Source organism: Loxodonta africana, chromosome 4 (genome assembly GCF_030014295.1).
Source record: "Loxodonta africana isolate mLoxAfr1 chromosome 4, mLoxAfr1.hap2, whole genome shotgun sequence".
NCBI classification, from domain to species: Eukaryota; Metazoa; Chordata; class Mammalia; order Proboscidea; family Elephantidae; genus Loxodonta; species Loxodonta africana.
This window is the reverse complement of record NC_087345.1, coordinates 48,663,450-48,680,793: the sequence shown is the minus strand read 5'-3', so window position 1 is coordinate 48,680,793 and position 17,344 is coordinate 48,663,450.

The following is a 17,344-nucleotide window of genomic DNA, read 5'->3' as shown; positions in this document are numbered from 1 at the left end:
TTGAAATGTGGCGTCTGGGGTCTTAAATGCTAACAAGCGGCCATCTAAGATGCATCAATTGGTCTCAGCCCACCTGGAGCAAAGGAAAATGAAGAACACCAAGGTCACACGACAACTTAGAGCCCAAGAGACAGAAAGGGCCACATGAACCAGAGACCTACATCATCCTGAGACCAGAAGAACTAGTTGGTGCCCGGCCACAATCGATGACTGCCCTGACAGGGAGCACAGCAGAGGACCCCTGAGGGAGCAGGAGATCAGTGGGATACAGACCCCAAATTCTCATAAAAAGACCAAACTTAATGGTCTGACTGAGACTAGAGGAATCCCGGCGGTCATGGTCCCCAGACCTTCTGTTGGCACAGGACAGGAACCATCCCCGAAGACAACTCATCAGACATGAAAGGGACTGGTCAGCGGGTGGGAGAGAGACGCTGATGAAGAGTGAGCTAATTATATCAGGTGGACACTTGAGATTGTGTTGGCAACTCTTGTCTGGAGGGGGGATGGGAGGATAGAGAGAGAGGGAAGCCGGCAAAATTGTCACGAAAGGAGAGACTGAAAGGGCTGACTCAAGAGGGGGAGAGCAAGTGGGAGTAGGGAGTGAGATGTATGTAAACTTATATGTGACAGACTGATTGGATTTGTAAACGTTCACTTGAAGCTTAATAAAAGTTAATAAAAAAAAAAAAAGAATAACGGTATTTTCTTTTGCCTTTATACTTCGTGCTAGAACTCCATACAAAGCTGGTTGGATTACGATAGCAATTTTTTGCCTATTGAGGTACTAGAGACTTCTGAATAAATAAGTTGAGATTTCTTTCTTAGGAAAGGCTGGAAAAAATGCTCTTCTATTTATATATATTATACATTATATTATAATATTGAATTGTGTACCGAAGATTAACATTGGTTTCTTTTTTGTAGGGACATAATGAAGAAATTAAATAATGCCCATTGTCAAAGTATATTTCACCTTTAAACAGCAACAAGTTGAAAAATATAACCAACTTAGATAGCTTAAAATAAAATTGAAAATAGTATACCTGATGCATGTAACAAAAGCGGATCTATACTGCAAGTAACTTTTGATAAAAGCATGAAAAAAGTGAGTGAAAAAATTATGGTCTACTTTGAATGGCAGAATATGATTTACATTTTGTTAATATTCCCCTTCTATTGACAGCCGAGTTTACTACAAGAAAGTTAAATACTTTAGATTCAGTTAAATAACTTACATTCAGTTCTCAGAAACAGTAACCTGATGTGTGAAAAACGTAGTGATCATTTAAAAAAGTTTTATATAAAATCTAAAGAGCTATGCTTTTCCACCAGTGGGATCAATACTTGGAAAAATAGATTGTTTATTCCACCAGAATTGACAGGCACTTATATGTAATTGGAAACCCTGGTGGCATAGTGGTTAAGTGCTAAGGCTGTTAACCAAAGGGTCGGCAGTTGGCATCTACCAGGCGCTCCTTGGAAACTCTATGGGGCAGTTGTACTCTGTCCTATAGGGTCGCTATGAGTCGGAATCCACTTGACGGCAGTGGATTTGGTTTGGTTGGTTTCGTTTATATATAATTACTCACAGTCTGAATTGATTAAATTTAATATGGCAATTTCAATATTGCAGTAAAGCAAACTTGCATTACAAAATTGTTCGTATTGATCTGATATGGACCTTAACAATTGTTGTGCTATTATGGGATTTGAGAAGAAAACTAAGTGTTGTTATCTTTTAAAACAATAATATCAAATGTTACATTTCAAAAGAAAACCTATCTACATTATCACATGAAAAATGGAATTTTGTCAGTCATCTGGCTGTTTGGATTACGTAACATGAAATACCATGATGCTAAAGAACACTGAGAAACCCTGGTGGCATAGTGGTTAAGAGCTATGGCTGCTAACCAGAAGGTTGGCAGTTTGAATCTATCAGGTGCCTCTTGGAAACCATTTGGGGCAGTTCTACTGTGTCCTATAGGGTTGCTATGGGTCAGAATCAACTCAATGGCAAAGGGTTTGGTTTTTTTTAAAAGAACACTGACATATTAGGAAATATCTCTGTAATAGACTTTTTATTTTATTTTTAACTAAGATTTTGGCTATCATTTAGAAATAGTTTTAGATTAAAATTTAGCAAAATATATTTTTTTTGAAGCATTGTTTAGCATTGTTTGAGTGGAGCAGTGATGCTCAGCATTTTGAAACATTTTGAAAATGGACCATGCTGCATTTGACAAACCTTGGAGTAGAGAAATGTTAAATAACTTAATACTAGAGAGTTCATTAAAGATGAAGTAATGAGAATACATATAAGCATCAGGAAGCCAGGGACCGGGTTTGTCTGACTGACCTTTATAGTTTGGGGTATTGTACAATGTCTTGGACATACTAGAGACTCAGTAAATGTGTGTTGAATAAATACATAAACAGATAAAGTATAGACATTTGTTCCCTGCAGACTTGTTCAATTTTTTTTTTTTTGTAAGTAAAAGAATGCAGGTAATTATTCTTTTCTATATTAAAAGCAAGTTAGTAATCATTGCTATAGGGCTATGCATAGGAAAAAAAAACATTTTTAGAGTTATGTTTCTGACATACTTCAGAATGCATGTTAATGAGGGGTTCAAATATGTTTCAGCTTGTTCTAGTATAAGGGATATATTAAGAAGGATTTGCTAATACATACATGTAGCCATTTTATTATACTGTGAAATTATTGTTCATTCTTATGGAACAATAAAATCTGTGGAAAGGGTCTTTTTGCAATTTTTAGCCATAAATGATAGATTTTTTTTTATATATATACCCCAGGCAGAAATATTACTTATAAATTTATACCATACACCACTTTAACTTTTTTTTTTTTCATTGAGGAGACTAATCAGAGCCAAAACCATATGCTGTGGCTTTTGCCCTATGGAACTCCCAAATATACTGCAAGAATAATTATTCCTACTTAATGGAGTTACAGAAGAGAATGTGGTGCTGGATGGGAAAATGTATGTAATCTAATGAAAACCCTCTGTAAACTCTCTAAAGGCTTGTGCTAAGAGTTTTGCAGTTTTGTGGGTTTTCTCGTATTAAGATCTTAAAGAGCAGTTGAAATCTTTAAGAGAATAAATGGATGTTAAGGATTAAAAAAATTCTCCTTCTCAGGGGACTCCATCATAAGTGTATAATAAATAGTTTTGAAAATAATTCTCATTCCTTCCTTTGGGAAATCACTGTCTTTCCTTGAGAAAGACAGAGATTGATTTTTGTTATATTCCTCAAAAATTATATCATGTTGAATTATTCTTTATTTGGGATCTGAAACATAAATTTGGTTCTTAATTACTTTCTTTTGGTGAGGCTATTGCCCCCAAAGTGTGTTTCTGCTCCCTGGCTCTTTTCCATCTAGCCCATTCTTCAGAGTTTTGCCTTTTTTTGTTTGTTTGTTTTCAAACGCACAGATGTAGAGATGTCTGTACCTAGTCTCAAGATATTCAGTCTCCTTGGCATGGAAGACACATTCTTTTAATGTCTGCTCCCTACTCTTGTTCCCATCTGTGTGTCTACCACTCAAACACTGCCCCCACCATATCTCCTCATCTCTAAAAATGCTGTGATCTTTCATGCTTTTATGTCTTTGCTTTTCTTTTCCTCTTTTCTAGTTGTGTAATGCTGAGAGGTTGGCAGTTTGAACCTACCCAGAGGCACCGCAGAAGAAAGTCCTGGTGGAGGCAGGACCAAGATGGCAGACAAGATGAGCCCTCTTACAACAAAGACCTGAGAAAACAAGGGAAATGATTATATTTATGACAAACTAGGAGCACTGAACATCAAAGGCAAAGTTAGAAAATGGACTGAGTGGCAGGGGAGGAAGAGATGGTTCAGAAGTGGAGAGGAGTTACCAGACCTGAATCGCAGTCACCATTCCTAGGAGCAGCTGCAGTGGACTGATTGCAGCGTTCAGCTGCAATTTCCTCAGGAAGAAGCAGCCAGCCACACAGCCTACTCGAACATCCAGAACCAGAGAAGAATGGTGCTCTAGGCCAAAGCTAAGTCCTTGCATTTATTTTACCACACTCCCCCACAAGGCCAGCTTCAGTGGCTGTTGATTTCTCTGGGCCTGATATAGGCCCTGTTGAGCATCTAGAACCATCTTCCTGGCCTTGGAGAAGGAATAAATTCGCAATTGGGGGATAAGATAATATGCCAGCTCCACTAACCTGGGGAGCTCAAGACAGAAGTGGCTCCTGTCCAGGCATAAACAGTCCATGAACTTTGAGTGCCTTTCCTTCCTGCATGGGCCTGCGTGGGCCTATTTCAGGAGCATAGGCCCTTGTTGGCAGACTATAACTGTTTCAGCCGTGCGGTGGAGAAGTGGGTGTTTGATGTTTGGCACTGCTTTGCCTATTAAACAGGGTCCTCACCTACCCACATCAGGGGCCTAAGGACTGGTGGCTCCACTCAGATCACCCAGCCACCTGCAAAAGGGGTCCAAGGATAATAACTGGTCCCTCCCAGTCCATACAACCAAAACTTTGGGTGCCCATGGTACGTCTGCAGAACCCACCCACCTGTACGCTCTAGGGAAGAGGGACACGCTTTCCTTAGAGACACTCAGGGGATGATTCTCAGCCCCCTGCCCTGTTCAGACTGTGACATACTGCTGCAACACTAATCACCCCTGCCCCTCTAAGACTGTAGGACAGAGCCTGTACCACACACTTGATGGTAAGCTACCTGGACACCTGAGCTGAATCCATACAAGAAATGTGAATGGACTCCTAGATTGGTAAACCTGATAAGAGCTCTAGCCATCTGGTGACAGGACGTCAGAGCTTCAAAGGTGAAAACAATCAAGCTAGCTCACTCAAGCAACCCATTCGGGCATATCAAAATAAAACAAACCAAGAAGCTAGGATACAGTAAGCAAACATAAAATAAACTAATACAATAACTTATAGATGACAACAGTCAATATCAACTCACATAAAGAAAGAGACCATGATCACTTCAACAACTCTCAAAACAAGAATCAAGGGATCTTCTAGAAGAAAGTGCATTCCTGGAATTACCAGATGCAGAATACAAAAGATAAATATACAGAACCCTTCAAGACATCAGGAAGGAGATCAGGCAATATGCAGAACAAGCCAAGGAACACAAAGATTAAGTAGTTGAAGAAATTAAAAACGTTATTCAGGAACATAATGAAAAAATTAAATAAGCTGGAAGAACGCATAGGCAGACAACAGTCAGAAATTCAGAAAATTAACAATAAAATTACAGAATTAGACAACCCAATAGAAAGTCAGAGGAGCAGAATTGAGCAAGTGGAAGGCAGAATTGGTGAGATTGAAGATAAAGCACTTGGCACCAATATATTTGAAGAAAAATCAGAGAAAAGAATTTTTAAAAATGAGGACACCTTAAGAATCATGTGAGATTCTATCAAGAGAAATAAACTATGAGTGATTGAAGTAGCAGAACAAGGAGGGATAACAGAAAATACAGAGAGAATTGTTGAAGATTTGTTGTCAGGAAACATCCCTGATATGGTGAAAGATGACAAGATATGTATCCAAGATGCTCATTGAACTCCACATAAGGCAGATGTTTAAAAGAAAGTCACCAAGACATATTTTAATCAAACTTGCCAAAACCAAAGATAAAGAGAGAATTTTAAGAGCAGCTAGGGATAAATGAAAAGTCATCTCCAAAGGAGAGCCAATAAGATGAAGCTCAGACTACTCGGCAGAAACCATGCAGGCAAGAAGGCAATAGGATGACTTATATGAAGCATTGAAGGAAAAGAATTGCCACCCAAGAATCATATATCCAGCAAAACTGCCTGTCAAATACGAAGGTGAAACTAGGACATTTCCAGATGAACAGAAGTTTAAGGAATTCATAAAACCAGACCCAAACTACAAGAAATAGTAAAGGGAGTTCTTTGGTTAAAAAATCAATAATATCAGGTATTATCAATAATATCAGGTATCAACCCAAAACTAGAACACTGGGCAGAGCAATCAGGAGTCAACCCAGACAGGGAAATCACAAAAATAAATCAAGATAAAAAAATGCTCAAAATAGGGAAACAGCAATGGTATTATGTAAAACTAGACAACATTAAAACAATAAAGAGGGACTAAGAAATGTAGTCATAGATCTTTCACATGGAGAGGGAGACAAGGCTATATAAAGAAATAAAAGTTAGGTTTAAACTTAGAAAAATAGGGGTAAATATTAAGGTAAACACAAAGGAGACTATCTTACTCATCAAAATAAAATACAAGAAAAAATAGAGATTCAGCAGTAACAAAATCAACAATAATGAATAAGAGGAAAGACAGTATATAAAAATAAGCTAATCAGCACAAAAAATTAAGTGGGAAAAAGAAAATGTCAACAGCACACAAAAAAAGACATCAAAATAACAGCACTAAATTCACACCTATCCGTAATTATGCTGAAAGTAAATGGACTAAATGCATGAATGAAGAACCTGTGAGTGACAGAATGGATAAAAAAACACGATCCATCTATATGCTGCCTACAAGAGAAACACCTAGACTTAGAGACACAAACAAACTAAAACTCAAAGGATCGAAAAGATACATCAAGCAGGCAACAATCAAAAAAGAGCAGGAGTGGCAATATTAATTTCTGACAAAAAACACTTTAAAGTTAAATCCACCACAAAGGATAAAGAAGGATACTATATAATGATTAAAGGGACAATGGATCAAGAAGATATAACCATATTAAATATTGATGCACCCAATGACAGGGCTGCAAGATACATAAAACAAACTCTAACAGCATTGAAAAGTGAAAGAGAAACCTCCACAATTATAGTGGGATGCTTCAACACACCACTTTCGGTGAAGGACATGACATCCAGAAAGAAGCTTAATAAAGACACGGAAGATCTAAATGCCACAATCAAGCAACTTGACCTTATAGATATATGCAGAACGCTCCACCCAACAGCAGTAAATTATATCTTCTTTTCTAGTGCACATAGAATGTTCTCTAGAATAGACCACATGTTAGGTCATAAAGCAAGCCTTAGCAGAAACCAGAACAATGAAATATTACAAATCATCTTCTCTGACCATAAGGCCATAAAAGTAGAAAGCAATAACAGAAAAAACAGTGAAAAGAAATCAAACACTTGGAACCTGAACAATACCATGCTCAAAAAAGACTGGGTTATAGAAGACATTAAGGAGGGAATAAAGAAATTCATAGAATCCAAAGAGAATGAAAACACTTCCTATCAGAACCTTTCGGACACAGCAAAAGCAGTGCTCAGAGGTCAATTTATATCAATAAATGCACACATCCAAAAAGAAGAAAGGGCCAAAATCAAAGAATTATCCCTACATCTTGAACAAATAGAAAGAGAGCAACAAAAGAAACCCACAGGCACCAGAAGAAAACAAATAATAAAAATTAGACCACAATTAAATGAAATAGAAAACAGAAAAACAATTGAAAGAATTAACAAGATCAAAACCTGGTTCTTTGAAAAAATCAACAAAATTGATTACCCACTGGCCAAACTGAAAAAAGAAAAACAGGAGACGAAGCAAATAACCCAAATAAGAAATGAGATGGGCGACATTACAACAGACCCAACTGAAATTAAAAGAATCATATCAGATTACTATGAAAAACTGTACTCTAACAAATTTGAAAATCTAGAAGAAACGGATGAATTCCTAGAAACACACTACCTACCTAAACTAATACAAACAGAGGTAGGACAACTAAATAGACCCATAACAAAAGAAGAGATTGAAAAGGTAATCAAAAAATTCCCAACAAAAAAAAAGCCCTGGCCCGGACAGCTTCACTGCACAGTTGTACCAAACTTTCAGAGAAGAGTTAACACCACTACTACCAAAGGTATTTCAGATCATAGAAAAGGACAGAATACTCCCAAACTCATTCTATGAAGACAGCATATCCCTCATACCAAAACCAGGTAAAGAAACCATAAGAAAAAGAAAATTACAGACTTATATCCCTCATGAACTTAGATGCAAAAATCCTCAACAAAATTCTAGCCAATAGAGTTCAACAACATATCAAAAAAATAATTCACCAGGACTAAGTGGGATTCATACCAGGTATGCAGGGATGGTTCAACATTAGAAAAACAATTATTGTAATCCACCACATAAATAAAACAAAAGACAAGAATCCCCGGATTTTATCAATTGATACAGAAAAGGTATTTGACAAAGTTCAACACCCATTCATGATAAAAACTCTCAGCAAAATAGGAACAGAAGGAAAATTCCTCAAAATAATAAAGGGCATTTATACGAAACCAATAGCCAACATCATCCTAAACAGAGAAAGCCTGAAAGCATTCCCCTTGACATCAGGAACCAGACAGGGATGCCCTTTATCACCACTCTTATTCAACATTGTGCTGGGTGTCCTAGCCAGAGCATTTAGGCTAGATAAAGAAGTAAAGGGCATCCAGATTGGCAAGGAAGAAGTAAAAGTATCTCTATTCGCAGATGACATATCTTATACACAGAAAACCCTAAGGAATCTTCTAGAAAACTACTGAAACTAATAGAAGAGTTCAGCAGATATCAGGATACAGGATAAACATAAAAAAATCAGCTGGATTCCTCTTCACCAAAAAAAAAAAAAAACATCAAAGAGGAAATCACCAAATCAATACCATTTATAGTAGCCCCCAGAAGATAAAATACTTAGGCATAAATCTTACCAGATTTGTAAAAGACTTATACAAAGAAAACTACAAGACACTACTGCAAGAAACCAAAAGAGACCTACCTTAGTAGGAAAAGATACCTTGCTCATTAATAGGAAGACTTAACATTATAAAAATGTCTATTCTACCAAAAACGAGCTATAGATACAATGCAGTTCTGATCCAAATTCCAACGACATTTTTAAATGAGATGGAGAAACAAATCACCAACTTCATATGGAAGGGAAAGAGGCCCCGGGTAGGTAAAGCATTACTGAAAAAGAACAACGTGGGAGGCCCCACTCTACCTGATTTTAGAACCTATTATACTGCCACAGTAGTCAAAACAGCCTGGTACTGGTACAACAACAGATACATGGACCAATGGAACAGAATTGAGAAGCCAGACATAAATCCACCCACATATGAGCAGTTGATATTTGACAAAGGCCCAAAGTCAGTTAAACGGGAAAAAGACAGTCTTTTTAACAAATGGGGCTGGCATAACTGGATATCCATCTGCAAAAAATTGAAACAAGACCAATACCTCACACCATGCACAAAAACAAACTCAAAATGGATCAAAGACCTAAATATAAAGTTTAAAATCATAAACACCATGGAAGAAAATATAGGGACAACATTAGGAACCCTAATACATGGCATAAACAGTATACAAAACATTACTAACAATGCAGAAGAGAAACTAGATAACTGGGAGCTCCTAAAAATCAGACTCCTATGCTCATCTAAAGACTTCACCGAAAGAGTTAAAAGATTACCTAAAGATTGGGGAAAAGTTTTTAGCAATATTTCCAATCTCTAAATGCTACATGATACTGCAAAAACTCAACTACAAAAAGACAAATAACCCAATTAAAAAATGGGCAAAAGATATGAACAGACACTTCACTAAAGAAGACATTCAGGTAGCTAACAGATACATGAGGAAACGCTCATGATCATTAGCCGTTAGAGAAATGCAAATCAAAACTACCATGAGATTCCATCTCAAGCCAACAAGGCTGGTATTAATCCAAGAAACACAAAATAATAAATGTTGGAGAGGTTGTGGAGAGACTGGAACACTTATACACTGCTGGTGGGAATGTAAAATGGTACAACCACTTTGGAAATCAAATTGGCACTCCCTTAAAAAGCTAGAAATAGAAGTACCATGTGATCCAGCAATCTCACTCCTTGAAATATACCCTAGAGAACTAAGAGCCTTTACTCTTAGTTCATTGCAGCACTCTTTACAATAGCAAAAAGATGGATGCAACCAAGGTGCCCATCAATGGATGAAAGGACAAATAAATCATGGTATATTCACACAATGAATTACTACGCATTGATAAAGAACAGTAACGAATCTTTGAAACATTTCATGACATGCAAGTATCTGGAAGTCATTATCCTGAGTGAAATTAGTCAGTTGCAAAAGGACAAATATTGTGTAAGTCCACTATTATAGTAACTCAAGAAATAGTTTAAACAGAGAAGAAAATATTCTCTGATGGTTACGAGAATGGGATATTCACTAATTAGATAATAGATAAGAACTATTTTAGGTGAAGGGAAAGACAGCAAACAGCACAGGAGAGGTCAGTAAAACTGGAGTATACCAAAAACAAAGAAGTTTCCTGAATAAACTATGAACGCTTCAAAGGCCAGTGTAGGAGGGGTGGGGTTTTGGGGACTACGGTTTCAGGCGACATTAAGTCAATTGGCAAGATAAAATCTATTAAGAAAACATTCTGCATCCCACTTGGGAGAGTGGCTCCTGGGGTCTTAAAAGCTAGCAAGCAGCCATCTAAGATGCATCAACTGGTCTCAACCCACCTGGAGCAAAGGAGAATGAAGAATACCAAAGACACAGGTAATTATGAGCCCAAGAGACAGAAAGGTCCACATAAACCAGAGGCTAAGTCAGCCTGAGACCAGAAGAACTAGATGGTGCCTGGCTACAACCGATGACTGCTCTGACAGGGAACACAACAGAGAACCCCTGAGGGAGCAGGACAGCAGTGGGATGCAAACCCCACATTCATGTAAAAAGACCAGAGTTAGAGGACTGACTGAGACTAGAGGGACCATGGTGGTCATGGTCCTCAGGCTTTCTGTTAGCCCAAGACAGGAACAATTCCCAAAGCCAACTGTGCAGACAGGGATTGGACTGGACGATGGGATAGAAAATGATACTGGTAAAGAATGAGCTTCTCGGATCAAGTAGACACATGAGACTATGTTGGGATCTCCTTTCTGGAGGGGAGCTGAGAGGGCGGAGGGGGTCAGAAGCTGGATGAACGGGCACGAGGAGAGAGTGGAGGGAAGGAGTGTGCAGCCTCATTAGGAGGAGAGCAATTGGGTGTATATAGCAAGGTGTATACAAATGTTTGTATGAGAGACTGACTTGATTTATAAACTTTCACTTAAAGCACAATAAAAAAAAGAAGAAAGTCATGGTGATCTGCTTCTAAAAAATTAGCCATTGAAAACCGTATGGTGCACAGTTCTACTCTGACCCACTGGAGGCTGCCATGAGTTCGAAATGGCTCCATGGCGTTGGTTTAACATCAAGATGTCTTTCAAATGCCAAATCTTTAAAAGTCTTCTCTTACCTTTCTTTGATTTCCCTTTCTCATGTTCTTAAATGATTTTGTACATGTGTACATTAGAGAATTTATGATTAACAGTATATGTTCGAGTATTTTTTCAACTACTGCCATATTTGTGAAAAGAATATATCTTCTTAATTTTTGTATCCCCACTGCCAAAGACTGTTAGACTGAACAAACCAATTCAGTCTAGGTGAGGATGTGGAAGAACTGGAACTTTCATTCATACACCAGTTGTGGGAATGGAAAATGGTACAACCATTTTGGGAAACATTTTGGCAATCTCTTAAATTGCAATTTTTAAGAGGTTGGCTTCTAACCAAAAGTTTCATAGTTCAAATCCACCAGCTATTCCTTGGAAACGGCAGTTCTAATCTGTAGTATAGGGTTACTATGAGTTGGAATCAGCTCGGCAATGGGTTTGGTTTTTTTTGTTTGTTCGTTTAGTACGCTTATCATATGACTCAGCCATGCCATTCTTGGATATTTATTCCAGTGGAGATACGTACATGTCTGTAAAAGACTTGTACATTGCAACTTTATTTGTGGTAGCTAAAAACTGGAAACAACACAAATTCCCATCAACTGGGGAATGGATAAGTAAATTGATACAGCCATGCAATGGAATACTACTCAGCAATACAAAGGAGTGAGCTACTGAGACATACTATGATGTGAAAGAATCTCAAAATAATTATGCTGAGTAAAAGAGGCAGACAAAAAAGAATATACATTGTATGAATCAATGTTTATAAAACTGTAGAAAATTCCAACTCTTTTACAGTGACAGAAATCAGGTTAGTGGTTGCTGCGGCAGTGTGAGTACTGGAGTGCTGTGGGGAGAAGTAAAGGGAATGATGAAACTTCTAGGGGTAATATATGTTCACTGTCTTGATTTTGGTGATGGTTTCATGGGTGTAAACCCATGTCAAAACTTGTCAAATTGTATATTTTAAATATGCATAGTTTGTTATATATCAATTATAGCCCAATAAAGCTTTTTTAAAATAGAAAAAATTAGGTGAAATCATAATGAAAAAGCATTTGGGAAATAATTTTATAAGGTAGATGCTACTGGTTTTCTTAGGGTGTGGCTGCATATTTACATATATACATATAATTTTGACAAGATCATACTTTCCTTTTTAAAGGTTTGTCAGAATTACTGATTTGGGATGCTATAAAGGCAGAAACTCTTCTATCCTATTTAAAAAGTTTCTCTTACATTCTCCTCTGTGAATCAAATAAATGATTATTGAATATATATATTTTCTGTGGTATAATAGGAAGAAGAGGCCCTGGTGGCACAGTGATTAAAAGCTCGGCTGCTAAACAAAAGATCAGTGGTTCAAATCTACCAGCTGCTCCTTAGAAAGCCTATGGGGCAATTCTGTGCCATCCTATAGGTTCTCTTTGAGTCAGAGCTGACTCAGTGGCAACAGATGTGGTTTGGGTTTTTTGGAATAGGAAGAGAAATTAAATTAAGCATAATTCTCACTATTCTTCTAAGCCCATCATGTGGCCCTTGGGCAGGTAATAGGCCCCTGGGTGGCACAAGTGGCTTGTGATCTCACACTAACCTAAACATTGGTGGTTTGAACTCACCCAGTGGCAAAAAATTCTGGTAATCTGCTTCCATGAAGATTACAGCCAAGAAAACCCTATGGAACAGTCCTATTCTGTAACACATGCGGGCGCCATGAGTCAGAATAGACTTGGCAACAGGTTAGTTTCTATTTCATTTTGGGCATCAGCTCTTTATTTTGTAAAATGAGGCAATCGATGTAAAGGGAATGCAATTCAACCAATATTGAGTCAAAATTTTGTTAAAAAAATACTTGAGAAAGGTCATGGTGATGATAGACAGTACTCCTGGACTTTTAAGTAGTTTGAAATCTAGGTCATACACAAATAACTTTAAAAGAAGTACTAGGCACAAATGCAGTGTGTGCTATAAGCAAAGTAGGAGCCAAATACTCTGAGAGTACCAGGAGGTCCCTTCCCACTGGGAAGGTGCAGAAAGCTTGTGAAGAACATCTCACTGCAGTTGGCGCTTGGAGGGTGGGTAAGATTCCAATAAGGTGGAGTTATGTTATTGTGCCAACAAACAGTTTAAAAATTATTCGACCAAACAGAGATGGGAAGAAGATAGTCTAAACAGAGCTGACTTGGCAGCAGTGCACCCAACATGTTTGATTGAAGGGAATTGCTGATGTTGACTAGAGCAGAATGTTCTTACAAACAAGTAGAAATGTGAGGTGAGCTTGGAAAAGGTTTGGTGGAAATCACTGAGGGCCTTGAATGCCATGGTTTGGAAGTTTGGATTTTATCCTAAACACCCATGTTTTAAAAAACGAACAAATGAAACCACAGGATAAATGTGGACAATCTTTTGGGGGGATTAATTTTACTCTGCATGGTCTGGAGAATGTTGATGCTCAAAATCAACATAGAACATCAAGTTTACGGGAAAAGTTGATTACACTCAGTTTTAGGCATGTTGAATTTGAAGTTCTAGTAGAAAAATCAGATACAAATGGCCAGGGGGCTGTTGAAATTAAACATTTGACAATAAGCCTAAGGTCAGAGAAGTTATTATGAATAAAAGCTTTTATAAGTGCATTTATTGAGAATTTAAAAGATATAAGGCATTGTTAAAAAAAAAAAAAAAGAAAAGAAACTTCATATATCCATTAGCTCATTTAAATTCTCACAGTATTCCAAAGAGGCACTTTCCAGCTTTGTTGGTTTTTACCTCACCCTGCTGACCTCTAAAAATAGAATGCCCCAAGGCTCAGTATTCAAGCCTATTTTTTCTTCTAAATATACTCATTCCTTAAGTGACCTTCCAGTGAGTCTTATGGGAGTCTTTATGTTGAAGACACCTACATAAATGCATTAGGCTAGATAGTCCAGAACTTTGCATGCCTAATGGATATCTTGAAGTTACCATGGTCAAAGGCTAAGTCTTGATTTCAATTTCTCCATCCACATATCCTTCTGCACTCTTTCCCATCTCAGACAGTGGCAACTCCATTTATTAGTTACATGGCTGCTCCCCCACAAAGAAAAGAGTGCCCCTCTTCTTATTTCCCTCCCCCACACTTTACATCCTATCAGTATGTAATCCAGTTGGTTCTACCCTCAAGATATATCCAGAATCCAGTCATTTCTCAGCACTTTCACTGTTATTACCCTGGTATAAGTTAACATCCTATCTAACCTGGTTTAATACAATTGTTTCCTAAATGGTTTCCCTGCTTTCACTCTTGCTCCCTCTCAGTCTATGATCCATACAACAGAGTTGTCCTTTTAAGTTGTCCTTAAGAGTTGTCCACTCTTTTGATAATTTTCCTTAGAATAAGAAAAAAACAAAAAGTCCCTGCCAAAAGACCCAGTCGCCTCTTGAAACCCCTCCAACTTCTCTACTCATTGTTCTAGCCGAGAAAGCATTTCTTGCTCTTGCAGAAACTCATTGAGCAGGATTTACCCTCAGGGCCTTTATGCTTGCTGTTTCTTTGGCCTGAGATGCTCTTCTCTCTTAATATCTTCAAGTTTCGCCCCTTCTCTCTCTAGGTCACTTGACCAAAGTGATTTTACTTAACCATCTTATATAACAAGCCTCCTGACCCACTGGCACATAGGTGGTAGTTAAAAACATTTGAATGAATATTCAATATTTCAATGAATAGCCTAGACCTTGCAAATGATACCCTGAGATTGAAATAAGTGTCTCAGAGGTTCATATCTAGTAAGGTATAGAGCTAGAACTTGAATACAATTCTTTCTGACTCCAAAACTTTAGTTATTTTACGGGGGCTTAAATGCCAACGTTGGTTTAGAAATCTGCAAAGAGAAATATTTGAAAACAATGGGAGTCAATGGGATTATGTAGTGGCTAGATTATACAGATGGAATATGGATGGATACTTTAGAATAGGTACTCTTAATCTTTTTCAGGCCATGGGTCTATTTGAAATCTAATGAAAATTCTTTGACCCTCATCTCTGAAAACACGTGCAAACATATGCCATCGAAAAACCAAACTTGTCACCATTGAGTAGATTTTGACCACTGTTTATGCCTAAGCATTTCATACCCAGATGTTGCAGAGTAAAACAGCCCCACAGGTTTTCTTGGCTGTAATCTTAATGGAAGCAGATTGCCAGACTTTTCTTTCATGGTGCCTCTAGGTGGGTTTGAACTGCCAACGTTTAGGTTAGTAGTTTGCACCACCCAGGTATAATATTGCATATAATGCAGAGACTATATATTATGCACTAGCTAAAAAGGACTGAAGATAGGGTAGAGGGCAGACCTAGAGGCAATTTGTGCAGATTGCTCCTTGGGAAGTTTAAGAAACAACGTAAAGGAAGGGCAGGCGTGTCTTCCAGACCTAAAGGCTGTGACTCTGTGATCACCGCTTATGCCTAAGTATTTCATACCTTATAGAGTCAATGATGGAAGGAATAAAAGTGATTAATTATTTAACATCCTCATTTTACAGATGAAAGAGTTGGGTGCCTAGACATGGCCCAGTATCTTGCCAGGTTTCCCCAGCTGGCTGGTGGCAGAGCAGGGTTAGATTTTGGGTATCGTGGCTCTTTCCACCATAACATGCTGCCTCCTCAAAAGAACCAAATTGTCCTTCTGTGCTTTGAAGTTCTTTCTTTAGGTACACGATATTGGTGATTTTTCAGCAACAAAACATATATTAAGTAAAGATGAGGAACAGTGCTTTGTATTAGAATCTTTCTTTTATACAGCTGAAACATTCCAAAAAGTCATTTTGTAAAACACTCATGGATTTGATACATTTATTGGTTAGTTATAACTGCTGGAAGAATATTTGTTGTTAATATTCTAGTGCAAGAATTTGGTTTTTGTTGTGGATACAGCTGAAATAGTGCAAGACTGTGACATTGGGTCAATTGCACATCTACAAAGAATGTTATGCATTTGGTTCTTTGTAGACACAGTAAAAAGTGTCATTGTTTCTTTCATTCACATGGAGAAGCTTGAATATCATTTAAAATTTTCAAAATCTGATAGTAATACTAAACAGTGACTGAGTGGCATAATGGACTCATGTGTTATTTATCTTTTTATGTATCCACCTGGCCATTCATCCATTAGTTTAATAAGAAAGGACTTTGTCAATAAAGTGAAAATCCTCATACATTGTTTATTAACTCTTTCAGAGTGAGTGACAGGACTACCTTGAGTGCTAGTGTGCTCTCCTCTCTATCTTATCGGTTAGCTAGTGAAATTTAACACGGACGGTGTCAGTTTTTTATTTAGAGTGTTACTGTATAAACAGAAGAAGCCACTAGGAGAATCTTGTTTTTGGAGTTTTCACCTTATTTAATTCTTAATTTGTCCCTTCAGTTTAGAAAACGCTATTGCAATATGATCCTGCTTCCAATTAATGAGCTTCAGAAAAAGGATTAGGCTTGCCTCACTGAGTCTTTTCCAAAATAGACTAACCTTAATTCATACACACTGAAGAAAAGGTAAATACAGTATTCTGATTCAAATTAACTTAGACAAGGAAGACAATCTAGGTTGTTTATTTTATTAAAGCTTGAGTTAAGAGTCTCAAAAGTTAAAGTTAATAAAAACGACAGCTATTTTGTTGAAAGCTGAAAAGAAGAAACACGAGTTTGGCACACTTGTTAATTCTATTTAAAATTTTTTCACTAATCTAATGTTTTCCATTTCTATTCATTCAATAAAATAATAGCAATAACTTGTATCAGAGGCATAAAGTCTAAAGTATTTGGATTATTTTGTTTTCTGAAGTTAAAAAAAATTCTGAACAGTAGGTTACAAGAATAAAACTTTAAATTATTAAATATTTTCAGAATATTATAAGATTATAAAGGAAATATAACCGAGTGCTTATTTATGGGGTCACATTAAGAAAATGCATTCTGCTCTAATGATTTTTTTTTGGGGGGAGGATTTCATCGAATTTAGAATA